The following is a 26,827-nucleotide window of genomic DNA, read 5'->3' as shown; positions in this document are numbered from 1 at the left end:
CTCAATTTATATCTGTTGAATAAATGCATGCATGAATTAATTCTTTCAATGCTCTGAGATAGGTATTAATATTATTGTTCTTTTAACACTGGAGGAAATCCAGAATTAATGAGATAGAATACGTTCCCAAAAGCACAGGAAGACAGGTTGAAGACATATGAATATGGATATTGAATTCGTAAGCATATACATGTAGCTGCATGTGACAAAGTCCCAAAGGAACAGTGGCTTAAACAAGGTAGACATTGAGCAGGGCACAGTGGCTCAAGTCTGTAATCCCAGCACACTGGGAGGCCAAGGTGGGAAGATCGCTTTAACCCAGGAGTTCAAGACTGGCCTGGGCCACATGGCGAAGCCCCATCTCTACAAAAAGTACAAAAATTAGCCAGGCATGCTGGTGCAAGCCTGTGATCCCAGCTACTTGGGAGGCTGGATTGGGAGGATTGCTTGAGCCTGGGAGGTGGAGGTTGCAGTGAGCTGAGATCACATCACTGCACTCCAGCTTGGGTGACAGAAAGAGAGCCTGTCTCAAAAAAAAAACAAAAACAAATAAGAAAAAACAAGGTAGACATTTACCTCTCGTGTAAAAGTCTGAGCTGGAATGGTAGCTCTGCTCCACAGAATCATCAGGGACTCTGCTACCTGCTGTTCTGTGGCTTTGCCATTCCTGTGGTGCTGTCCTGTTTGCATGGTCACCCCATGGCTGCAGTTCAGGCAGTGGGGAAGAAGAATGAGGAAGAGGCAAGCATGCCTCTCTCCTTGCAGAACACAATCTGGAACTTGGAAAGTTCACCCTCACTTCTGCACACATGGCCATACTTAACTATAAGGGTGGCCGTGAACTGTCATCTTTATATTGGACAGTCATAAGCCCAGCTTCAAATTCCATTACTTTGAAGAAGGAGAGAAATAATAGTGGTAACAAGTGGTCTCTGCTATGGATATTAATGCTCCCCTTTTTCTAGGTAGAGAGGGGAGGATGGAAAGGAGAGGAAATGATATTATCATTGTTTTTCTTTTTTAAAATAGCTCAACCCTTTCTCAACATGTCAATCGCCATTTTAAAAAGGGGCGGTAGGTTACTGCTCTAGATTAAAAGAAACATACGAGCTAAACAACCAAATGTAGTTGCCTTTTTTAATATCCTGATCTGAATAAAATGACCATAAAGAAGACAATTGGAGAATTTGAAAATGATAGCATTTCAAATGTGATAACCCACTGAATTATGATGTCATACTTTGAATGAGATAGTTTGGCTCTTTCTTTTTAGAGATGCATATTTAAGTATGTAGGGACAAAATGACATGATATCTGGGCTTTGCTTTAAAATATTTCAGCAAGGCTAGGCTCTGTGGCTCACGCCTGTAATCCCAGCACTTCGGGAGGCCGAGGCAGGTAGATCATGAGGTCAGGAGATTGAGACCATCCTGGCTAACATGGTGAAACCCCGTCTCTGCTAAAAAAAAAACAAAAAATTAGCCAGGCATGGTGGCATATGCCTGTAGTCTCTGCTACCCGGGAGGCTGAGGCAGGAGAATCGCTTGAACCCGGTAGGCAGAGGTTGCAGTGAGCTGAGATCGCACCACCGCACTCCAGCCTGGCGACAAAGCGAGACTCTGTGTCAATAAAATAAAATAAAATAAAATAAAATAAAATAAAATAAAAAATATTTCAGCTAGAGAAGGAGTGGGGAGAGACAAAATAATATGACATAATTATTGAATTACCTTACTTTGAAATATATTAAAAATATTTCACAGTAAGATTTTTTTTTTTTTTTTTTAACTAGCTCAACCTTGTTAATGGAGAGATTTCAGTCAGAAGATAGAGGTAATAAATCAAGGCTGTTTCTCTAAAGCTCCAGGTCCTTGCCGAGCTCAGGGAATGGAGGTAAGAATCAATATCTGTGTCCTTATGACTAAGCCTCTCACCAATGGCTCCCCTAGGGGCTTGGTTTCTTCTTTTAGATTACAACAGCACTGACATTTTAGAAAAGAAAAATAGCCCCACGAAATACTTAACATGCTGGACTTGTTGCTGGCACACGCTAAGAGAGAATGGAGGAAACGATGGTTGCAGACTGTGTCTCTCTAGAAGATTGTCCTTTTTTCCTTAGAATGTGAAAATCCTCTAAAACCCAGAAGAAAAAAAAATACTATCTGGAAAATTTGACTCACAGCAGGTCATGGCTGCTTTTTCTTGTTAAAGGGATAGCTAAATGTAATCAATGTGTATTTGTTTCTGGGGCCGCTCTGAGCTGTTTCACAATCAGCCAGAGTACAAGGGTGACATTTGCTGCCCCTCCATCTGTTTTCTTGTAGCTAAGACCAGGGCTTGGAAGTTTCAGGGCAAGCACAGCCATGAGGGAAACAATTTCCATGCTGAACAGATTACCTGTAAGTGCCTCTCAGCCTCAGCAGCAGGGCTGATTTTCTTCCTCCTGATTGCAGTGTATTGGCTTTTAGAGGAAATTAGAACCAGGAAGTACTATATTATCTGTGAAAATGATAAAAGCAGATTTTTCTGCCTGTGGCGCTAGAAATACAATAATGCAAAATGCTTATGATGAATGAAATGAATGCAGTTGCTCATGCATAGAAACCCATATGCCCATGTAAAATCAGCGATGTGTATGCATATTAAGACATTACATTTATTTTGACAAACACTTTTTTTTTTTTTTTTTTTTTTTGAGACAGAGTCTCGCTCTGTAGCCCAGGCTGGAGTGCAGTGGTGCGATCTCGGCTCACTCAAGTTCCGCCTCCCGGGTTCACGCCATTCTCCTTTCTCAGCCTCCCGAGTAGCTGGGACTACAGGCGCCTGCCACCATGCCCGGCTACACTTTTTTAAAAAAATTTATTTACCTTTTAAGTTCAGGGGTACATGTGAAGGTTTGTTTCATAGGTGAACTTGTGTCATGCGGGTTTATTGTACAGATTATTTCATCACACAGGTATTAAGCCTAGTATCCAACAGTTATTCTCCTGATCCTTTCCCTCCCCCTACCCTCCTCCCTCCATTAGGCTCCAGTGTGTGTTATTCCCCTCTATGTGTCCACGTGTTCTCATCATTCAGCTCCCACTTATAAGTGAGAACATGCGGTATTTGGTTTTCTGTTACTGCATTAGTTTGCTAAGAACAGTGGCCTCTAGCTCCATCCATATCCCTGCAAGGGACATGATCTCGTTCTGTTTTATGGCTGCATAGTATATTCCATGGTGTATATGTACCACGTTTTCTTTATCCAGTCTACTATTAATGGGCATTTAGGTTGATTCCATGTCTTCCCTATTGTGAATAGTGCTGCAGTGAACATACATGTGTGTGTGTCCTTATAGTAAAACAATTGATATTCCTTTGGGTATATACCCAGTGATGAGATTTCTGGGTTGAATGATATTTCTGTTTCTGTGTCTTTGAGGAATCACCATACTGTCTTCCACAATGGTTGAACTAATTTACATTCTCACCAACAGTGTATAAACATTCCTTTTTCTCTGCAACCTCACCAGCATCTGTTATGTTTTGACTTTTTACTAATAGCCATTCTGACTAGTGTGAGATAGTATCGCATTGTAGTTATGATTTGCATTTCTCTAATGATCAGTGATGTTGAGTATGCTTATTGGCTGCATAGATGTCTTCTTTTGACAAGTGTCTGTTCATATCTTTTACCCACTTTTTAATGGGGTTGGACAAACACTTCTTGAATACCAATTTGTTCTGAGTATTGCCTGAAATACTGAGGAAGAAAATCTGATTCTTGTCCTCAGGGAGCTGAATGTGTGCACTTGGTTCTTATTCTTCAAAGGTCAGTGCCACAGAATATCATAAAATTCAAGTTTACCTTTTCCTTGAGGGACACTCTGTGCCTCCCCCATCCAGGTCTGCTAATTGCCATATATGACATCCCTTACTGGTAAGTGCATTGACAGGTGGTTCTGGCCAAGGTCAAAGAATCATCTGGAAGAAGATTTCCCCAAGTGTCTTTGACAGAAGGCCAAACCCGACAGCTGCTTCTTGAAGAAAGTGTTCTGTTGATCTAATACATACTATTCCCTTCTCTTTTAGATCCATGTGGCTTACTAACACTTTCATGTCATCCAGATTATCTACAATAAATAAAAACATTCGACCTAGTGTTTCCCAGACTTACCTGACCTCAGAAGCCTTGCCCAAATAGCTCTTTTATTTGTGTTTCATGGAACATCCTTTGGGCAATGTCAATTCAGAGGCATCTTGAACCATTGGAATTTTTGGCTCTGGTCTGAATTAAACAGAATAGGAATGTGCCCAAATAGGAACTACTTTTGTCACCTTCTTTGATTTTTGACTTGCTTAAGGCTAAAATCTAAGAGACTGAAAAGCTTATAAGATCTTTTTAATGAGTATCTTGTTATTTAGCTTTATTCAAGTTAAAAATCCGTGCTTAACTTACCTAAAGCTCTGTTTCAAAGTGAATTGAATGTTAGAGTTGAGAAACTTCAGGCAGGACCATTCACTGTATTGCATAATTCCTTGGGCAGCCTGTGAGCTGGCTCCCAGGCATATATTCATAATGTGAACAATGTTCCCTGGCTTTGTGTGACACAGACAACCTGAAGATTTCCTATACATCAAAAGGCTGTGACCATGAGTGAAAGGAAGCTGATTAATCTACCTTTGAATCTCTATTGTGTAATACAGTGTCTGGTGCATAGTAGGAACTTGATAAATGAATGAATAGATTAAGGGATAGTCTAGCTTCAGGTATCATGCTCATTCATTTTTTCTTCAGAGAAACCAAGAGGTTGATGGGGTTCAGGACACACTGAACCTCAGAATATGGTACTTTGGCATATTGCATATTTTAAGCTGAAGGAATTTGAGAAACGGCAGGTGCAGGAAGAACTCTCTGACGTTTCCCTTACGTGGCCATAAGAGCCTTATGTGGGAGGTGCCCTTTCACGACTTGGAGGAAAGGAGCTTTTTTATCTCTGTGACAGAGGGATACTGAGAGGAAGCTGAATGAACAGGCCCTGCCAGGTGTGCCCCCGTTTACTACATGTAGCTCATACCTTTGTCCTATCACATTCTTCCATGACTGTCCTCTCCATCAAACCTAGAATGTCAATGTTCAGTTTTAAGCTGTTAAAAGAAAATCTTCAGACAAATTTAACAGAGTTTAATTGAGCAAAGAATAATTCACGAGTTGGGCAGCTCCCAGAACCAGAATGGTAAATAAAGCTAGTTTTAAAATTGTTGGTAAAATAGGCTAGGCACAGTGGCTCATGCCTATAATCCCAGTACTTTGGGAGGCTGAAGCGGGCAGATCAGTTGAAGTCAGGATTTCAAGACCAGCCTGGCCAACATGGTGAAACCCCGTGTCTACTAAAAAATAAATAAATAAATAAATAAATAAATAAATAAATAAAATAGAAAAAAATTAGCCAGGCATGGTGGTGCACACCTGTAATCTGAGCTACTAAGGAGGCTGAGGGAGGAGAATCGCTTGAACCTGAGGGTGGAGGTTGTGGTCAGCCAAGATTGCACCACTGCACTCCAGCCTGGCTGACAGAATAAGACTCTGTCTCAAAAAAAATATTGGTAAAATAAAATAGTATATATGCATGGAGAAACCTTTAGGCCAAACTTAACATATGTAAGGAGCTAGTTTTAAGCTAAACTTGATTTAACAATTTCCCCATTTTAGACATTGATGTCACTCTGTTGCCATCATAAATGGACTTATTTGGTCTCAACTCCCTCTGGGTAATAACAGAACAGTGGATTTTGTAAGATGGGAACAAGGAAACAGAGCAATAGAAAAATCTAGTTAATACCAGGCTACTTCAGGTTACTTTTTTATAAGAGAGCAGAAAAAATCTTCCTTATTATGCTGAAATCTTCTGTTTTCAGAGAAAACAAAACTAGTCTGTTTTAGGATCTATCTGCTTTCTTAAAATTTCGATTTGATTATATGGCATTTAGCATGAGTGATTCCATTTTGTTTAGGTCTGCTTTCTTAGGCCTAATGCATGAACTCAGTTCAAAAGAATGGCCTGCCATAATTTTGTTTAACAATTACCCCCTTTTGGTCAGGTTCTCACCTAGGTGTGGGTGTGACAGACTTAGGGCTTTAGCACTACTCTCGTTACCATCATTTTGAGTTTCCAGTCAATATGTCATTTATAGGTTACAGGGTCCATCCACAAGATCATGCATTTCTTTGAGTTTTTGCTGTTCCAGTCAAAAGAGACTATTTGGTATTCTATGGATGGCTGCATGGATACATTTCAAACTTTTGAGAGAATACAGCATACCAGGGAGACTACCATTATGACTATCAGGTGGATAACAACAAGAGTTTGGAGTATCTCCTTAGCCAGGGTCTCCATGAACCAAACCCACTAAAGTCAAGTAGATCAAAGAATGAGCCAGATACAAAGTTTACTTTTTTAAAAAATTATTATACTTTAAGTTCTAGAGTACATGTGCACAACGTGCAGGTTTGTTACGTATGTATACATGTGCCATGTTGGTGTGCTGCACCCATTAACTCGTCATTTACATTAGGTATATCTCCTAATGCTATCCCACTCCACCCCTCCCCACAATAGGACCCGGTGTGTGATGTTCCCCTTCCTGTGTCCAAGTGATCTCATTGTTCAGTTCCCACCTATGAGTGAAAACATGCGGTATTTGGTTTTCTGTTCTTGCGACAGTTTGCTGAGAATGATAGTTTCCAGCTGCATCTATGTCCCTACAAAGGACACAAACTCATCCATTTTTATGTCTGCATAGTATTCCATGGTGTATATGTGCCACATTTTCTTAATCCAGTCTGTCACTGATGGACATTTGGGTTGATTCCAAGTCTTTGCTATCGTGAATAGTGCCACAATAAACATACGTGTGCATGTGTCTTTATAGCAGCCTGACTTATAATCCTTTGGGTATATCCCCAGTAATGGGATGGCTGGGTCAAATGGTATTTCTATTTCTAGATCCTTGAGGAATCGTCACACCGTTTTCCACAATGGTTGAACTAGTTTACAGTCCCACCAACAGTGTAAAAGTGTTCCTATTTCTCCACATCCTCTCCAGCACCTGTTGTTTCCTGATTTTTTAATGATTGTCATTCTAACTGGTGTGAGATGGTATCTCATTGTGGTTTTGATTTGCATTTCTCTGATGGCGAGTGATGATGAGCATTTTTTCATGTGTCTGTTGGCTGTATGAATGTCTTCTTTTGAGAAGTGTCTGTTCATAGCCTTTGCCCACTTTTTGATGGGGTTTTTTTTTCTTGTAAACTTGTTTAAGTTCTTTGTAGGTTCTTGATATTAGCCCTTTGTCAGATGAGCAGATTGCAAAAATTTTCTCCCATTCTGTAGGTTGCCTGTTCACTCTGATGGTAGTTTCTTTTGCTGTGCAGAAGCTCTTTAGTTTAATTATATCCCATTTGTCAATTTTGCCTTTTGTTGCCGTTGCTTTTGGTGTTTTAAGGTTTACTTGTTTTAATTAAGCAACTTGTTTGTTAATCTCCTATAACTGAGTCTGCATAATATCCGATATATTTCTCCTCCATGTACAACAGAAGTGTTGGCAACTACACAGATATTTCTCTGTTTGGCCAGTAGGTAATCTAGAGCAATTTTATTATTTACTACAACTTTAGCAAGAGAATTTAAAGAAATCTGTTGTGGAACCATAGCCTTTGCAGTAGAATCTGCTCTAGAGCATATTATGAGGGATACATTTCTAACCATTGCCTCATTTATATTTATTCCAAGCCATGGCAAAAGGGATCTAAAAAATGATGCCCACTCAGAAGGGTGAAGGTCTCCTGGAAGTGTTCTCTTTAACTTATTATACAGGTTAAGAGGAGTGGACCAGTGTTCTGTCTCTGACTAATTATGAAACAACAAAAATACCATTCAAATTCCTAGCCCACATTGGTCCTTCATCTACCATCCATCAAGACATAAGGTTGCCCATGTATAAGGTTGGCTCTCAAGTCCTCCACAAATAAAAGTGTACCCCATGGGCATACATAAGGTCCCCTTTTCAGTTCAATTGCTCATAGGTACAGAAGAAAGGAAAAATTAAGAGAGGTAAGAGTTTGATGATGGCAGAGAAATCTTGATCCGGGAAAGCTGGCCACATCTAAGATGCCATTGTTTCTGTAGGTAAACTATTCGGATTTGTTTTACTGTAAGATTTCCAATGGGCATACAGTTCCCAGAGTCTGGAGGGGTCCTTCTAAGTTGTGAGATTACAGACCCAAGGTTTGAGGTCCTGAAGTTTTGCTGCAGTGTGGGTGGCAAGGGTGGTCGTTTTCTTATGTCATTTCCAGAAGACCCAATGTCTGGATTCTAGATTGTGAAAGATTTGTCCACAGTCAGTGGATGATGAAAAACTTCCTCTACCTGGTGAAAATACACTTTGGCATAATATATTAAAGCCATGCAACATTTAGTTGTAATAGAGTCTAGGAGAGTGGGAGATACAGGAGGTTCCATTATTAGGAGCAGAGGCCTTCCAGTGACTCTTTCATAATGGTCAACTTATCTTTTCCACTGGAGGTAGATCTGGTTGTCATCAATCTGCAATACCTTTGGACAAGGCAATCCAGTTCATTCAGTTAGCTTTGCCTAATTTTATTGTATTTGTATACCTTATTTAACTGTTTAATAACTTGTCCAATGAAACAAGTACCTCAATCACTGAAGATTTCTCCAGGAATGCTTCATAAAGAAAACATTTCCTAATAACTTTTTAGCTACTGTTTAGCATTGGCCTTCCTGCATGGGAAAGCTTCTATACAATTAGAAAACATGCACTGAAAATGGCAATTGAATGAAATTCCTTTATAAATGTTCATGTGGACCATCATGTAGCAGAAAGGTACCTGAAGTTTTGATTGTGTATCTTCTCAGGATTATGGGTTTGTCAAACCATACATTGGTCATAAACCATTTTAGCTATTTAGAACAGTCATCACATCAGTTTTTAAAAATATAATTTGGATCATCTTATCTCTTTCATGATGAGCCATAGAGTATAGAACTTTTAATAATAGAAGCTTTGAGAACTCAGGAAGGACCAGGTGGTCATGCAGGCTGTCCCTGAGTCCATACTCAACATTAGATTTATATCCTGTTAAATACCAATTTTATTTCTCCAATTCAGGTGCATAGCACTCTTCATTAGATGGGTTATCATAGGTAATTTGACTTGGACCACGAAGTTCATTCAAATTGCATATCAAAACAATTTCAGTACCGGCTAATTTAGCATGAAAATCTGGCAAAGTATTTTCTTGGTGCTCAGTTAATTCTTTTCCTGTGTGAGTTAGGAGTTTTACAAACTAGTCAGTCATTAGAGTTTGAGGATTCTTACCCAGTTCGAATGATAAAATCCTAAAGTTATCAGAAACCTGTATTCAAGAGTGCTTGTCAGGGTCCTTTGTATATTTTTCATAAACCTCCTTGAAGACACACACTTTAGAATTTTACTTACTTACAAAGAGCTTTCAGAAAATGCATCAGAATTAAGGAATTAACTGTGGAAATAAGACTTAAAACAGTATGGTTAAAAACACAATTGACAAGGAATTTGCTTATTTCTATGGCCAACAATAATTTAACATAATAACCATAATTATGACTGATAACATATACCATGTGTTTTTTGTTTGTTTGTTTTTAGAGAAAGAGAGAGATGCGGTCTTGTGATATTGCCCAGGTTAGCCTCAAAACTCCTGGCCTCAAGTGATCCTCCCACCTTGGCCTCCCAAAGTGTAATAAAACATTGACCTAAATATAACTCAAATGTTAAACATCATTTCATATTTTATGTTAAACATCATTTCTTATTTTACAGTGCTTCCCATATATTTCGATGTATTAAATAAGTTGGTTTATTTTCTCTTTTGGATGCTTTTCGGGCCCTTTGGAACATCCTAAAGTTAGTTTAAGGTAAAAAAAAAAAAAGACAATTTTAAAATTTGAAATTTGATTTTGGGAAGCCTATCAAGAATGTCAAGGGTTTAAAACAATCAAAATAGGATTACAGGTCACTAGAGTAAAGTAATAGTCATTCATTTAGCCAAAGTTATAATTAAAAGGTTTTTAAGAAACAAACATCTTTACTCTTTAAGAAGAAACTCAGTTTTTCAATCAAAATATCTAAGAAAGACAACATGACACAGAATCTGTCTCTCCTTCTCTCCTTTTTTTATTTTTATTTTTGCAGTTTGCTTAAAAGGTGAAGAAAAATCTTTTACTGTCTTGTTAATACTACACAAAAATCTTGTTCAAAAGAGAAAACCAAATTTTACTTTTGTGTTAGTGTATTATCAATACCAAAACTAATTTAAATAATGCTTTATAAAATTCATTCTATCTTAGTCAACTTTTGACCACACAAGATTTCCATAAACTTTTAATTACGTCTTAAATTTTGCTTTGTATTCTTTCTTTTCATACCTTTCTATGTTCATTTAGTTTTATCTGTATAATTTGTATTCCCTCAATAGGAAGCAACCTTTAAATAACTCCTAAACTAGACAAAATTTTTTTCCAAATGTACATTTTATGCCTTTATATCTTTCATAAACAAAAACATATCTTGCTTTTCTTGTATACCTTGCATATAGAATTATTTCTTTTAGTTTAGTACTTTTAATTACATATGTTAATTTGAATTTTAAATCTTAGTAACCTTAATTTCTAGTGAAAAGCTAGGAAGTAATTTCAAACTGTTTAATATGAGTATTTGTAGATGAAAATCATTTCCTAATTCTTTAGAAAGATGTTTCCCCAATATTTCATTATTAACAGATCTAAATATATTTAGCTTTTCTATACCATTTAAAAATAAGATGCAAAAGTATATAAATTTAAACTTAGGTTTAATAAATAATGTTTCACTATTTTAGGTTACATAGAAATTACTCAGACATTTTATGATTATCTGTTACTTAATTTAACATGACTTTAAGATAAATTACTGAAAAGAATTTTGAAACTATGACACAGTTACCATCCCTAATATCCTCCTCTGTTGGCCTGGGTATTTTGTTCCAAGTACCCACATGGCACCCAGGATGGCTGTGAAGGACAGGGCTCATCTGGATCCTAAATTTACACACCAAGTATAGAGCTCCAGACAGAGGACAGAGCTGTGTATAGGATGCCTGGAGGATTCGACTCCTCTCAGCATGGACAGGAGGCACAGCTGTGTCAGGGAGGATGGAGCCATATTGGTTTTGGCTCTCCCTTGCCCAGGTGCTGTGGCCACATATATGAACCCTGGGTTCACCACGGCTGTCTAGACCCCAGAATTGAATTGGAGGACACCCAGGATTTTGCTGGGACTATCTAGGATCCAGAAGGCATGAATCATTTTTCTGTTTCTGCACTCCCACCCTGCAGCTTTCCAGGAGGCATAGACTAGGTCCCCATCTCTCTGTGGCTCTGATACATTTTCTGAGCTCCTTTTATTCTAGGAGCCATAGACCTCTCTGCCCTCCTCCTCCTCTTCCACCCAGCCTGGGCTGTCTCTTTGTGAACCGGAGGAGAGCCTTCTCCCTTCATATTCTCTAGGACAAATTGGTTATCCTGGGGAAATTTTAGGGTGATTCTGGCTTCAGTCCTGCCAAATTCTTCCCCAGAGGCAACTAGCATAGAGCTGACTACCTACTGTAATGTCAAGATATAGAGAAGTTATATGTGATAGATGAAGGCATCAAAATTGCACCCCAGTTGCACAAGAATTGAGGTATGAGCAAAAAGAGAATGTCCTTTATTTTAAAAAAAGTTAACACACAACAACAAAAAAGCAGCTGCTGTCTCCTCTCTCACATGGAAGTAAACTCTGCTTGCCCCAGTCACTCTGTGGTGATATTGCCTTTGGATGCGTAGCATGAATAACTGGCTCATTCAGCATTTCTTCCCCACCACTTCCTTTCTTCATCCTCATGAGGATCATTTTCCCTCTTGTTGCTTTTTTCCTTCCTGCCATTCATTGCTTATGAACCAGTGTGCTTCATCTCAAGCCATCTAATTCTCACACGAACACACACATCGTACCCACGTTCTTTTCTGCCTCTAAACTATACCACAAAAATTATCTTTCTCTAGACTTGTCATGAACTTAGAAGTGGCCCTAATTATAAATGATGGGCATAAGGACGCTCTAATGACATACTTCAGGCTAGGAAAAAGAGAGCCATTTAGTGTGTGGGGAAAATGAAGAGATTAGACTAACAGAGCCATCACTTGCAAAGTCCTCCAAAGTCCTCAGAAGCCTCCTTCAGAATCTTTGGAAAAGTTTTTCTTCTGCCTCTCCATCTTTCTCTGATTGCACCAGTCCCTCCTCAAGTAGCATTATACAAGATAAGTAAATTCAAGTACCCATACCATTTCATCTCTGGGAAGGACTTTAGAGATATTTTATGCTGAGCAAACTAAGACTCAGAGAAGCAAAGTTACTTGCCAAAGATGACATGGCTAGCTGATGTTAGAGGATTTGTACAAGGCCTCGTTCCTCTGCACTGAGTTCTCATTCTGTGATTTCATGTTTTCTTCTTATACTTGGATGCTTAATTGTTGAGTCTGATTTAATTATACTGGCAGCTAATAGAATGCATCCGTTCATTCAGTTAAGATTAACTGAGCCTCTACAATGTGCTAGACAATGTTTTAGGCATTGGAGGTTCAGAGGTGAACAGGGTAGACACAGCGCCTGCTCTTGCTGAGCTGACATACTTTTGGGAAAAACACAAAGAAAAACAACTAATCAATGCAGTGTATACCATGAAAATTGACAGATTGATAATGGGAATACTCAGTAGTACTTACTGACAGCAAGCCTCTCAAGTAAGTGAAATTTACTTGGCAGTATTTTAGCCAGATTTAGGGTTAAGGGTTGTTTGTGGGCTACTCTAAGGACAATACAAAAATGTATTCTGAGTTGCAAAGAAGAAACTTAGAAAATGTTGGGACGCAGTTTATTTTATAAGGTAAAAATGAAGCTCGTTTCCTGATGTATTCCCTATGAGGATTTGACCATAGGCATGACACAGAAAGAAGAGTCAATAATGTAGACCATAACCTGAAATTCTCAAGAGAATATACTGTCAACATTCCCTCAGGTGTCTATACACACAGACTAGCAACATAGCACAATTCAAAAAGTATTTTAAAAAATCAATACATGGAGAAATTTCCATAAAATTTCAAATATGAATAGGTAAAAGAACAATGAGAAAAATATTTACCCTATCTTTTTACTAAAAAGGCAAGACTGGGCTATACACAGTGGCTCATGCCTGTAGTCCCAGCACTTTGGGAAGCCAAGGTGGGAGGATCACTTGAGCCTAGGAGTTTGAGACCGGTCTAGGAAATATAGCAAGACCCCAACACCATAAAAAAATAAAATAGGCCTGGCGTGGTTGCTCATGCCTATAATCCCAATACTTTGGGAGGCCATGGCGGGTGGGTCACCTGAGGTCAGGAGTTCAATACCAGCCTGACCAACATGGAGAAACCCCATCTCTACTAAAAATACAAAATTAGCTGAGCTTGGTGGTGCATGCCAGTAATCCCAGCTACTGGGGAGGCTGAGGCAGGAGAACCGCTTGAACCCGGGAGGTGGAAGTTGCCATGAGTCGAGATCGTGCCATTGTACTCTAGCCTGTGCAACAAGAGTGAAACTCCATCATAAAATAAAATAAAATAAATAAAATAAAATAAAATAAAATAAAAATAATCCAGGTGTGTTGGTGTGCCTGTAGTCCCAGTTACTCATAGGCTGAGGTGGGAGGATTGCTTAGCACGGCAGTTAAAGGCTGCTGTGAGCTATGATCATGCCATTTCATTCCAGCCTGGAGGACAGAGCAAGATGCTGTCTCAAAAAAAGAAAGGAAGAAAGAAAAGCAAGAAAGAAAAGCAAGAAAGAAAGACAGAAAGGAAGCAAGCAAGAAAGAAAGAGAGAAAGAAAGAAAGGAAGGAAGGGAGGGAGGGAAGGAGAGAAGGAAGGAAGGGAGGGAGGAAGGAAGGAAGGAAGGAAGGAAGGAAGGAAGGGGAAAAAACAATTGTTTACAGTGGACTATTTTCAGTTCATTGCAAGTATATAGAAATACAAGTTATTTTTGTAAATTAATTTGTATCCCACAAACTTGCTGAACTTGCTGATTAGTTCTAGTGGTTTTTTAGTGAATTCCTTAGGATTTCACTAAATTCCTTAGGCATTGCCAGTGCAATATTGAATAGAAGAGGTGCAAGCAGGTATCTTTGTATTATTCCTGATCTTAGAGAGAAAACACGTAGTCTTTCACTGTAAGTATGTTAGTAGGTGTGAGTTTTTTGTAGTTCCTCTTTATCAGGGTGAGAAAATTATCTTCTATACCTACATTGTTGAATGTTCCTATTATAAAGGAATGTTGAATTTTGTCAAGTCCTTTTTCTGTATCTATAGAGATGATCATATGGTTTTATGTTTTATTCTATTGAGATGATATATTAATTGATTTTCAAATATTAAACTAACCATGCATTCCTGGGATAAATCGTACTTGATCATGTTATATACTTATTTTTGCATATTGCTGGCTTAGGTATGCTGGTATTTTTTTGAGAATATTTTACATCTATATTCATAAACATTGGTTCATAGTTTTCCGCTGATGTCTTTGTCTGATTTTGGTGTCAAGTTAATATTGACCTTATTGAATGACTTGAAGGTTTTTTTTTTTTTTTGGAAAAGTTGTGAAGAATTGATATTAATTCTCTGAGCATTTGGTAGACCTCAGCAGTTAAGCAATCTCTACCTGGACTTTTTTTTTTTTTTTTTTTTTGAGACGGAGTCTTGCTCTGTCACCCAGGCTGGAGTGCAGTGGCCGGATCTCAGCTCACTGCAAGCTCCGCCTCCCGGGTTTACGCCATTCTCCTGCCTCAGCCTCCCGAGTAGCTGGGACTACAGGCGCCCGCCACCTCGCCCGGCTAGTTTTTTTGTATTTTTTAGTAGAGACGGGGTTTCACCGTGTTAGCCGGGATCGTCTCTCGATCTCCTGGCCTCGTGATCCGCCCGTCTCAGCCTCCCAAAGTGCTGGGATTACAGGCTTGAGCCACCGCGCCCGGCCTACCTGGACTTTTTTTGTGGGTAACTATGATTACTAATTTAATCTTTTCACTTGTTATAATCTCTTCAGATTGTCTATTTCTTCTAGAGTCAGATTCAATAGTTTATATTTTCTAGGAATTTGTCAATTTCACCTGTCATCTAATTTATTGGCATAATATTTTTCAGAGCATTTTATAATCCTTTTTATTTCTGTAATGTTGGCAATAAAGTTATCACTTTTATTGCTGATTCTAGTAATTTTAACCTTCACTCACGTTTTCTTGGTCAGACTAGCTCAACGTTTTTCTATTTTGTTGATCTTTTCAAAGAACCAACTTTTTGTTTTATTTACTTTATTGTTTTTCCATCATCTGTTTCATTAATGCCCACTCTTATCTTTATAATTTTCTTTCTTTTGCTTGCTTTGGGTTTAGTGTTCCCTTTTTTTCCCACCTATGTCTTAAGGTGGGAGGATAGGTTATTGATTTGAGATCTTCTTTCTTGATATAGGCATTTATAAATATAAGTTTCCCTCTAGGCATGACTTTAGCTGCATCCCATAAATTTTGATATGTTGTCTCTTCATTTTATAACCACTCTATCTCCAAGTGTTTTCCAATTTTCCTTTTGATTTCTTTTTTGACCCATTTATTAATTTCTACATTTTATTTTTTTTCCCAGATTGCTGTTTTCCTTCCTTCCTTCCTTCCTTCCTTCCTTCCTTCCTTCCTTCCTTCCTTCCTTCCTTCCTTCCTTCCTTTCTTTTTTTTTTTTATATGGCACGATCTCAACTCACTGCAACCTCTGCCTCCCAGGTTCCAGTGATTCTCCTGCCTCAGCCTCCTGAGTAGCTGGGATTACAGGGACCTGCCACCTCGCCCAGCTAAGTTTTGTATTTTTAGTAGAGATGGAGTTTCACCACATTGGCCAGTGTGGTCTTGAACTCCTGATCTCAGGTGATCTGCTCGCCTCAGCCTCCTAAAGTGCTGGGATTACAGGTGTGAGCCACCGCACCCTGCCGCTGTTGTTGATTTCTAATTTCATTCCACTGTAGTCAAATAATATATTTTCTATTATATCTATCATTTAAAATTTATTGAGGTTTGTATGGTCTAGTGTGTGGTCTAGTATATCCTGGAAAATATTCTATGTGTACTGAAGAAAGTGTATATTCTGCTTTTGTTGGAAGTGTTCTATCAGTGTCTGCTTGTAGTTAGTTTATAGTGTTGTTTGAGTCTGTATTTTCTTATTGATCTCTGTCTAGTTTCTCTGTTCAGTATTTAAAGTGGAGTATTGAAATTTTCAACCATTGTTGAAATGTCTGTTTCTCCCTTTATTTCTGCAATTTTTTACTTCACGTATTTTGGTGCTCTGTTACTAGGTGCATATGTGTTTATAATTATTTTGTATTTCTGATGTATCAACTCTTTTATCACTGAAAAAGGTCTCTTTTTTTCTCTAATAATATTTTTTACCATCTGTCTTGTCTGATATTAGTATAGTCACTTCAGCTTTATTATGGTTGATGTTTGCATAATGTCCTTTTTCATCCTTTTGCTTTCAACCTATTTGTGTATTTGATTCTAAACTGTTTCTTGTGAACAATATATAGTTAAAATACTTTTTAAAATCCAACCTGACAATCTCTTCCCTTTGAATGGATTGTTTTATCTATTTACATTGATATGGTTGGATTTACATCTGCCATTTTACTTTTTGTTTTATGTGGGTTTTTTGTACTAAGTGAATATTTTTTAATGTAGCATGTAAATTTCTTTAATGATTTGTTTTACCTTGCAACCTCCGCCTCCCAGGTTCAAGCAATTCTCGTGCCTCGGCCTCCAGAGTAGCTGGAATTACAGGTGCACAACACCATGCCCAGCTGATTTTTGTGTTTTTAGTGGAGATGGGGTTTTACCATGTTGGCCAGGCTGGTCTCCAACTCCTGACCTTAAGTGATCCTCCCACCTTAGCCTCCCAATGTGCTGGGATTACAGGCATGAGCCACGACACCCAGCCTGTTTTACCTTGTTCAAAGTAATTTCTTAGTGGTTGCTCTAGGACTTAACATATATTATCTTATCAGAATCAGCTTCAGGTTCATACTAACAATTTCAGTGAGATACACATGTTACTCCTATCTAGCTCTATTCCCCGTTCTCCCTTTTTGTGGCATTATTTTTATACATATTACATCTATACATTGTAATAATTATTACTTTCTATAACTTTATCTTTTAAAGAAGATAAGGTAGGAAAACTATTAAATATTTATAGCTTTTGTTACATTACCCTTCTTATTTATCATTTCTGGCTCTCTTAATTTGTTCTTGTGGATGGAAGTTATCATCTGAAGTAATTTACTTAGCTCAGTGACCTTAATGGCAACCTTCAGGAAAGTTGTAGAACATAAAATGTATAATATATGAGCACTTAGAAAATAAACTAACATTTGTGGAACATCATTTACATTATAGATTGTACTAGGAGCTTTATACAGTCATGCTGCATAGCAACATTTTGGTCAAGGACAGACCACATACACAATGGTGATCCCATAAGGTTATAATGAAGCTGAAAAATTTATTTCACCTAGTGACACTGTAGCTGTTGTAATGTCACAGTTCAATGTATTACTTACATGTTTGTAGTGATGCTGGTGTAAACAGATCAAATCTACTGTGGTTCCAGTCATATCAAAGTATAGCACATACAATTATGTATAGTACATAGTACTTGATAATGATAATGACTATGTTACTGGTTTATGTAGTTTCTATACTATACTTTTTAATCATTATTTTAGAGTATACTCCTTCTACTTGTATATAAAAAAGTTAACTGTAAAGCAACCTCAGGGTGGTCCTTCCAGAAGAAGGCGTTGTTATCATAGGAGATGACAGCTCCATGCATGTTATTCCCCCGAAGACCTTCCAGTGGGACAAAATGTGGAGGCGGAAGACAGAGATTTTGATGATCCTGACCTTATGTAGGCCTAGGCTAATATGTGTGTTTGTGTCTTCATTTTTAACAAAAAACTTCAAAAAGTTAAAAAAATTTTTTTAAATAAAAAGCTTGTAGAATAAAGATATAAAGAAAGATAATATTTATGTATAGTTGTACAATGTGTTTTAAAATAAATGTTATTATGAGTCAAAAAGTTTAAAAAATTAAAAGTTTATAAAGTAAAAAGTTATAGTAAGCTAAAGTTAATTATTGAAGACATAGATTTAAAAAATAAATTTAGTGTAGACTAAGTATACAGTGTTTATAAATTCAGCAGTAGTGTCCAGTGATGTCCTAGACCTTCACATCCATTCACAGACTCACCCAACTTCGAGTCCTGCAAGATCCATTCATGGTAAATGCCCTATACAGTTATATCATTTTTTATCTTTCATATATATCATATTTTTATCTGTATTTTTACTGTACCCTTCTGTTTAGATACACAAATATTTGCCATTGTGTTATAACTGCTTACAGTATTCAGTACAGTAATATTCTGTGTAGGTTTATGGCCTAGGAGCAAAAGGCTGCACCATATAAGCTAGGTGTATAGTAGACTACACCATCTAGGTTTATGTAAGTACACTCTGTGATGTTCACACCATGACAAAATCACCTCATGATGCATTTCTTAGAATTCATCCCCATTGTTAAGTGATGCATGTCTGCATATGTTTAGCATGTAATCCTCAAAGTACTTCTAAATGGCTAATTTTAACTTCTGCTAGTTAGCCATTTAAGATATGAGGAAACTGAAGCTTTAAGAGTTGATGCAGCTCTTTTCTGATCATCTGTACTATTACACTTTACCAAATATGTTTAATTTCTCTCACTTCTGTGAACCAGCATGTGCTGATTCTTCCATCTGGAACTTGCTTCGCTGCTGCAGTCAAACTCCTGTTGTCCTTCAGAATGGAGCTCAACTGCCACTCCCTGGAGAAGCATTCCTTGATCTTTCAGTCCATGTGGAAAATTGTTAATTGTCTATAATATTTAGGTCAAGAGAAATATGGAAAGTAAAACTGCATTCAGAGTAGGTGCTCAATAAAAATTTGTGGAACCAATGGCACGTATCATATATTTAAAGTATTGGCTCAACTGTGTAGTTGTTGAGACTCTCTGGGTTGGAAGTGATAGAAATGGAACTCAAACTTGCTTAAGCGAAAAAGGAGAGATTGTTGGATCTTAAACTCAAAAGGTGAGGGGTAGCTGGCTTTGTATGGCCACATTTTGGTTCTCAAATGATATATAGTTAGTTCAACCTACCTGGAGGCAGATTTCCACTCAATATAATGATGAATTATTTTTAACCATTAGAGAGTCTTACCAATGAGAAGTATGTGATTATAATAGCAATAGTTTAATTTTTTTTTTAGTTTGAAGTCCCCCAGAAGCTAACCCTGAGATGAGGATTTGGGTGCCCATACAGTAGTCTCTTCTATCCATGGGTTCACTTTCCACAGCTTCAGTTACCAGGTTAACTGTGGTCCATAAATATTGAGGAGAAAATTCCATAAATAAACAAGCCCCAATTTTAAATCTCACACTGTCCTGTAATGTAAATGAGCCCTCAGTCCAGCATATCCACACTGTATACACTACCTCCCCTTAGTCACTTAGGAGTCAGCTTGGTTATCAGATTGACTTTCTCAGTATTGCAGTGTTTGTATTCAAGTTACCCTTATTTTACTTACTAATGGCCCCAAAGCACAAGAGTTGTGATGATGGCATATTGTTATAATTGTTTTATTTTATTAGAGGTAATTGTTGTTAATCTCTTATTGTGCCTAATTATAGATATGTCTGTATAGGAAAAAATACAGTATATATAGTGTTTGGTACTATTTGCAGTTTCAGGCATCCACTGGGAGTCTTAGAACTTATCTCCATAAGGAGGACTACTGTAGTTTAGGAGGTAAAGAGGGATCATGGGAAGAAGCATGAAGAAGAGTGACAGAGAAGCAACACAGCCAAGAAAGGGCACTTCACAAGCCAGCCATCGGTGTGGAGGACTGGTGCTTAGTCCCAGTGGAGAACCTCTGGGAACAGTGTAAACCATACAGCTCAAAGCCATCCCACTCAGGAGTCGAGGGAGCAGGGTCTTTACATACTGGCCCTTATAGTTAGTTGCCAAGGGCTGCTCCTGGGGAGCATTTGTTCCCTAGCATTTCAGGCCTGCCTTCTTGGTGGGAAAGCAGGCTGCAGCAGGAGGAGAAAAGGCAAGGAAATGCAGATGCTAGTGGTTGGGAGTTGGGTTGGAGTGCACTGAAATGGTAGGGGTGAGGAGATCTAGCTGAGGGGAGGCACTGACAGCATCTACTGTGCATTTGTTGAGCACTTTATGATGTGCCAGGTGCTTGGCACACATTATCCTGTTTGTTTCTCGGTGCAACCCAATCAAGTAAATATTATTTTACTCATGTTATACATGAAGAAACCAAGGCTCCCAGAAGATACATAACTTATGGTGCAGCTAAAATGAGGCAAGGTTCAAGGTCAAACCCAAGTTTGCCTCATTCTATATTACATGATTATTCTATAATGTCATTGTTGTAGTCAGGGTTCTCCAGAGAGACACACTGATAGGATATACACAGAGATAATATGAAAAGGAATCTGTGATGTTCCCCTTCCTGTGTCCAAGTGATCTCATTGTTCAATTCCCACCTATGAGTGAGAACATGAGGTGTTTGGTTTTTTTGTCCTTGCGATAGTTTGCTGAGAATGGTTTCCAGCTTCATCCATGTACCTACAATGGACAGGAACTCATCCTTTTTTATGGCTGCATAGTATTCCATGGTGTATATGTGCCACATTTTCTTAATCCAGTTTATCATTGATGGACATTTGGGTTGGTTCCAAGTCTTTGCTATTGTGAATAGTGCCACAATAAACATACGTGTGCATGTGTCTTTATAGCAGCATGATTTATAATCCTTTGGGTATATACCCAGTAATGGGATGGCTGGGTCAAATGGTATTTCTAGTTCTAGATCTTTGAGGAATTGCCACATTGTCTTCCACAATGGTTGAACTAGTTTACGGTCCCACCAACAGTGTAAAAGTGTTCCTATTTCTCCACATCCTCTCCAGCACCTGTTGTTTCCTGACTTTTTAATGATCGCCATTCCAACTGGTGTGAGATGGTATCTCATTGTGGTTTTGATTTGCATTTCTCTGATGGCCAGTGATGATGAGCTTTTTTTTTTTTTTTTTTTTTTTTTTTTTTTACACACTGGGACCTGTCATGGGGTGTGGGGAGGGGGAAGGGATAGCATTAGGAGATACACCTAATGTAAATGACGAGTTAATGGGTGCAGCACACCAACATGGCACATGTATACATATGTAACAAACCTGCACGCTGTGCACATGTACCCTAGAACATAAACTATAATAATAAAAAAAAAAAAAAAAAAAGGAAAGGAATCTGTTACGGGAATTGACTCACCTGATTACAGAGGCTGAGAAATCCCATGATAGACTGTCTGCAAACTGGAAAACCAGAACAGCTGGTACAGGGGTTCAGTCCAGACTGAAGACCTCAATCAGGGAAGTTGATGGTGTAACTCTTAATGAGATATTGAAGAGCATGGGGTTGGGGGCTGTGGTGGGGTGGTGTGAATCCTTGAGTGCAAAGGCCAGACAGCCTGGAGTTGTGATGCCCAAGGGCAGGGAAAAAAAGGGCATCCTTTCTCCGAGAGAGAGAAAGAAGTCACCCTTCTCCTGCTTTTTTGTACTGTCTGGGTCCCCAGATGATTGGATGGTACCTGCCCACATTGAGGATGGCTCTTTCCCATTAAGTCCACCGACTCACAAGCCAATCTCTGGAAACACCCTCAGAGACACACCTGGAGCTGTCCAATCATTCTAGTCAAAAGCAAAACCACCTGGGCTTCCCTTTCAGCGGCAGAGGGAAGGGCTCAGTGCCTGCTGAAACACTGAGAATAATGAACACCTCACCAGCTATCCGTGTATCCCCTAATCCATTCAGGTTGACACCACAAATCAACCATCACTGCCACCCTTGCTGCCTCTTAAGCTGCTGATACTAAGCTGAGAGTACATAACAAACCTGCAGGAGTGTTCTAGAGGGTTTGGGGTTTGGGGATATGAATTCAACCCCGCCCCTCCCCCCTCCCTGCCCCGCCAACCACCAACATTAAGCAGCCACAAAAGAGTGGCATGAAGGCAGAATGTGGGCAGAAGCTGGGGAGACAAACTTCGTCCTTTGCTGAAGTACCAGAGAGGGTGGCAGAAAGAAGTGTGGCCATGTTTGTGAGCTGATTATAGGTTTCAGATCCTGGGATCCGGGTCTAGCCCATGCTGAAGTCCGAGGGAGTGGGTGGATGGGCAGAAAGAACACTTGAGGGGCTGTAGGCAGGTGAAATGTAGTTTTATTCAGCAGCTTTCTCATCAACAGTTTTCTCACTAGCAGCTTACTCTCACATTGTTTGCCCTGTCTCGGCTGCTTGAGCCGGCCAACCCCACGCACAGCTGCGCGGCCGGCTCTCCCCTGCCTTCAGGATCAGCAGCTTAACTCTTTCTCTCTCTGGGCATGAGCAAGCCGAGCTGTGCCCTGTTTCCCTCCTGTCCATCTGCAAGGTGCACAGCTTTGGTTCTCTCTCTTACTCTGGGCGTCAGCGCACCCATCGTGTTAAGCCATGTTGAGCTGGGCCAAGCCCCCAAAGCCCCACACATAGTGTCAGCAGGACAGTTACACCTTTTACAGACAATAGTGATACAGGGCCAAGGGATGGCCTTCCCATGTTATGGCAACATGGCTGTGGTAACAAGTGGAGTTATATGCCTGTGCTCTAAACTCGGTAAGTCACGCAGGATGTCAGCATCCTACCTCGGCCTATCCTTGACCAAAGCACAGCCATGTTCCTTGCAAAAGGTATGTACGCCTGCTTTAGGGCTGTTGGATGCCAGGTCCCAGAGGAACTTTTTTCTGAGATTGTGCTTATGGAGCCCGAGAAGGACAAGGAGGAAAGTCTGGGCTTTAGCAAGACAGGAGTGAAGGAGCAATCCCCATGGAGAAGGGCTAAGTCCCAGAGGCCGCTTAGGGAATGGGGTGGAACATCGTGCCTGCCTAGCTTATCAAGGCCGCAAATGAGAAGGGATAGCTATTGTCAAGGGACCACGTTTCTAGGTTTCCCTGGACTCACATTCTTGGCCACAGTTTGTTGGGCATAAAGAAGACCAGCTTCAGACAGACCTACGCTTCCATCTGAGCTTGGTTGTTTACAGCTGCACTAGGTTGAAAACATCTGCCTTGGAACCTGCGGATATGACCTTATTTGGAAATAGGGTCCTTACAGGTGCATCAAATTAAGATGAGGTCATACAGGATTAGGGTGTGCCCTGATCCAATGACCGGTGTCCTTAGAAACGAGGGAAACTGGGACACAGAGATGGTGCTGGGGTAGGGGGCTGACCGTGTGAAGACAGAGGCAGAGGTTGGAGTTATGCCACTAGAATCAGGATACACCCAGGATTGCTAGCAACCGTGGACAGTTAGAAGGGACAAGGAAGGATTCTTCCCTGGATGCTTCAGAGAGGATGGCCCTGCTGACACCTTGATTTTAGACTTGTAGCCTCCAGAACTGTGAGAATAAATTTGAATTGTTTTCAGTAGCCCAGTTTGTGGTACTGTTTTTGTTTTTGTTTTTTTTTCCTGATTGAAACAAATATACTACGTGATGAAAATTTCTCTGAGCCTCAGTTTCTTCCTGTTCAAACTAGAGATAAAAGTGGACGCCGGTAATAGGGTTCTCTAAAGCCCCTGGTTCAATAAACGTGAGTTCCCTTCAAGGAGATGCAGAGGGAAGGGGTGCCTCACAGTGAGCCTGCTCACAACCCTGTGCTACTCTCAGGGCTGTGTGAACAGCCAGCAGCTCCTGAGAAAATTAGCCGTGGTCTGCTGATGTGAACATTTTTCTCTTGTCACTGCTGTGGCTCCCTTCTGGCTCTTTCTTTCCAGAGAAAGCTGTCTGGGGTCCCAAATTGCTCCTGGAAGCCAGACCGGTTTTAGCTGGTGCTAAATGGATTGCTGCCCATAGGAGTGCTGCTGTCTGATGTCAGAGACGGCTGGGCACTAATTAAGGGGTTACTGTGTTTACAGGAAGAGGGGGAAATGAATGTGAAGACTGCAGTGCTTCACTGCTGTTTTAATAGGGCAGAGGCCAACTATGACGCCTTTTATCTGAGAGGGTGGCAGTTCGGGCTGCTCAGAGCCACTCAGGTCCCTCAGGTGGCTGTGGCAAGCAAGGCCTGAGGCCCAAGAGGGGTGGTCTCTCTCACTTGCTCTGTTCCCTTAGCCCCTCGTCTTTTCTCCACTTACACTTTGTTACAGGAGGAGGAAAAATGAAGTGAGGGAAAGTCGGGCTAGTTAAATAGATACATTTATAAAGAAGCCACGTTTCCAATCTTTAGCCTGGCTGCTCCTGATCCCCTGCAATCCTGCTGTTGATATTTGGAACTGATAAATCAGTTTTTCTAAACAGGTCCTAAGAGGCTGTTTGGATTTTGGAGGGACAGGAAATTAAAGAGCCATGGGGGTGAGGCGGGGTGGGCTATCAGCCTGCTTTCCCACACTGTCCCCTTGCCAGACAGCGGCTGTGATAGGAGAAAGCGAATGAAGGGGCAGAGGAGAAAGCTTGAGCAGATATTTGGCATTCACATCATCGCCAAAGATGCAGGCCGGCCCCATCCAGGACTGACAACTGTGACACAGGAACTGATTGGCCAGAGTTCCTAGTTTAAAGTTGGCTGCAAATCAGAATCTCCTTTCTTTCTGCCAGACTCTCAGCCAGGAGCTTAATTAGCTAGAAGGGTCAAAAGGACTGAACTTCCACACTGTAATCCTGGCCTATAGTTCCTAACTCTGCAGGTCTTTGGGGTACTCCAGCCCTGGATATCTAACAAAAAGCTTCAGGTTCAAAGAGACATGGGACAAGGAGGACTGGGAGGCATGCTGGGGTGTGGGAGGTGGCACCCCCAGGGAAAAGCAGCTGCCGGCAGGACACAGTCCTTGTAAAGGGCTCTGACTAGAAAAGAAACCTGGCAGCCTGTTTACATTCAGCTCGAATCAAACTAAAAAATTAATTGCAGCAAGGTTTCCAAAAATGTTTCTCCTTTTTTCCATGAAGGAGGACTGAAAGCTTAGCAAGAATTAAAATGGTATCTCTTATAGCTACCACTTATTCAGTGCTCTTCACACCTGCAAGTCTGCATACATTTTGTGTATTCCTTACAAGAATCCTGCAATGTATATGTGATTATTCCTACTGGACAGGTGAGGAAACTGAGCTCAAAGATGGTAATTAAGGTGCTCGAGTGCACACAATAAGTACGTGGAAGAGTGTGGAACCAAATGTAATCTTTTTCTGTGACCCCTATGCTTTCTGCTCTCTCAGTGTTCTAGTTATCTATTGCTGCATAATAAGCCACCCCCAAAGTCCGTGGAGTAAGTCAACAACCATTTTATTATGTTCATGCTTCTGTCGGGAAGGATTTAGGCAGTGCACTCATCTCTGCTTCACAGTGACTGGAGCCTTAGCTGGGGTGACCCCAAGAATTAGAGATAGCTAGGTCAACTAGGGCTGTCTGTCAAGGGCTTCAGTTATAACTTTCTGCTGGGTTCCTGCATTTTTCCTCACATTGCACTACTGATGTCCAGAATGGTCTCCTCACATATCAGGTGCTTGGATTTAAATGGCTGGAACAGCATCTCTTTCTCTGTCTACCAAGCCTTTCCACATGGCTAGCTTGGGCTTCCACATATCATGAGGGTCTTAGGATAGTCAGACTTTTTACATGGTGACTTACTTTCCCCAGACCAACAAAAAGAGAAATTAGAAGCTGCCAGTTTCTTAAGTACTGACACCAGCAACAGGCACAGTATCACTTTTGCTATATGACATTGAACAAATGAGCCAGAGATCCTGTCAGTCACAGCTTGTCAGACTCACAGCCACGGAGGCTGTCAGATTCCCTTAGATGCATTGTGAACATCACCTCTACTCTTTACCAGGCACCCTGCAATGAAGGAGCTTTTCACTCAAATTACAGTGTTTTGCCGATAATGATAATGACTCAATTTTGTCTCGCTTTTTAGATTTACAAAGAGCTTCCGGCTATTTCTCTGATTTGAGCTTCACAATAGGTCTTTAAGACAAGCAGAACAGATTGTACTACCCTCACTTTAAGGGAACCAAGTTTCAAACAGCAAAAAGGCCCACCAGGTTCTATAGAGGGTAAACTCCCAGCCCACCTGACTCCACGAAACTTGGCCAGCTGCAGTTAAGAGCTCTCTGTGCTCTAATTTGCTATATATGATTATTCTGCAGCTTTTAAGAAAATACATTTCCAGAGGACTTTCAAATTAATACTCTGTTAATAAAACACAGGTCTAGAAATAACTTTATTTCACGGATTTTAATGATGAAGAAAGACGTGTTTTACTTCTACTGAAGTTAAACATCTATTTTTTTATTGAAGTAAAATTCACACATAACATAAAATTAACCATGTTAAAGTGTACATTTTGGTGGCATTTAGTGCATTCACAGTGCTGTGCAACCATCCTCTCCATCTAGTTCCAAAACATTTTCATCAGCCCAAAGGCCCTGTGTTTTGTAACACAAAATTTATATAATATTCACCTTCTACTTAGAACAAAACACTTTGTAGATAATTATTA

This window comes from Macaca mulatta, chromosome 1 (assembly GCF_049350105.2).
Source record: "Macaca mulatta isolate MMU2019108-1 chromosome 1, T2T-MMU8v2.0, whole genome shotgun sequence".
NCBI lineage: Eukaryota > Metazoa > Chordata > Mammalia > Primates > Cercopithecidae > Macaca > Macaca mulatta.
This window is presented reverse-complemented; position numbering follows the sequence as displayed.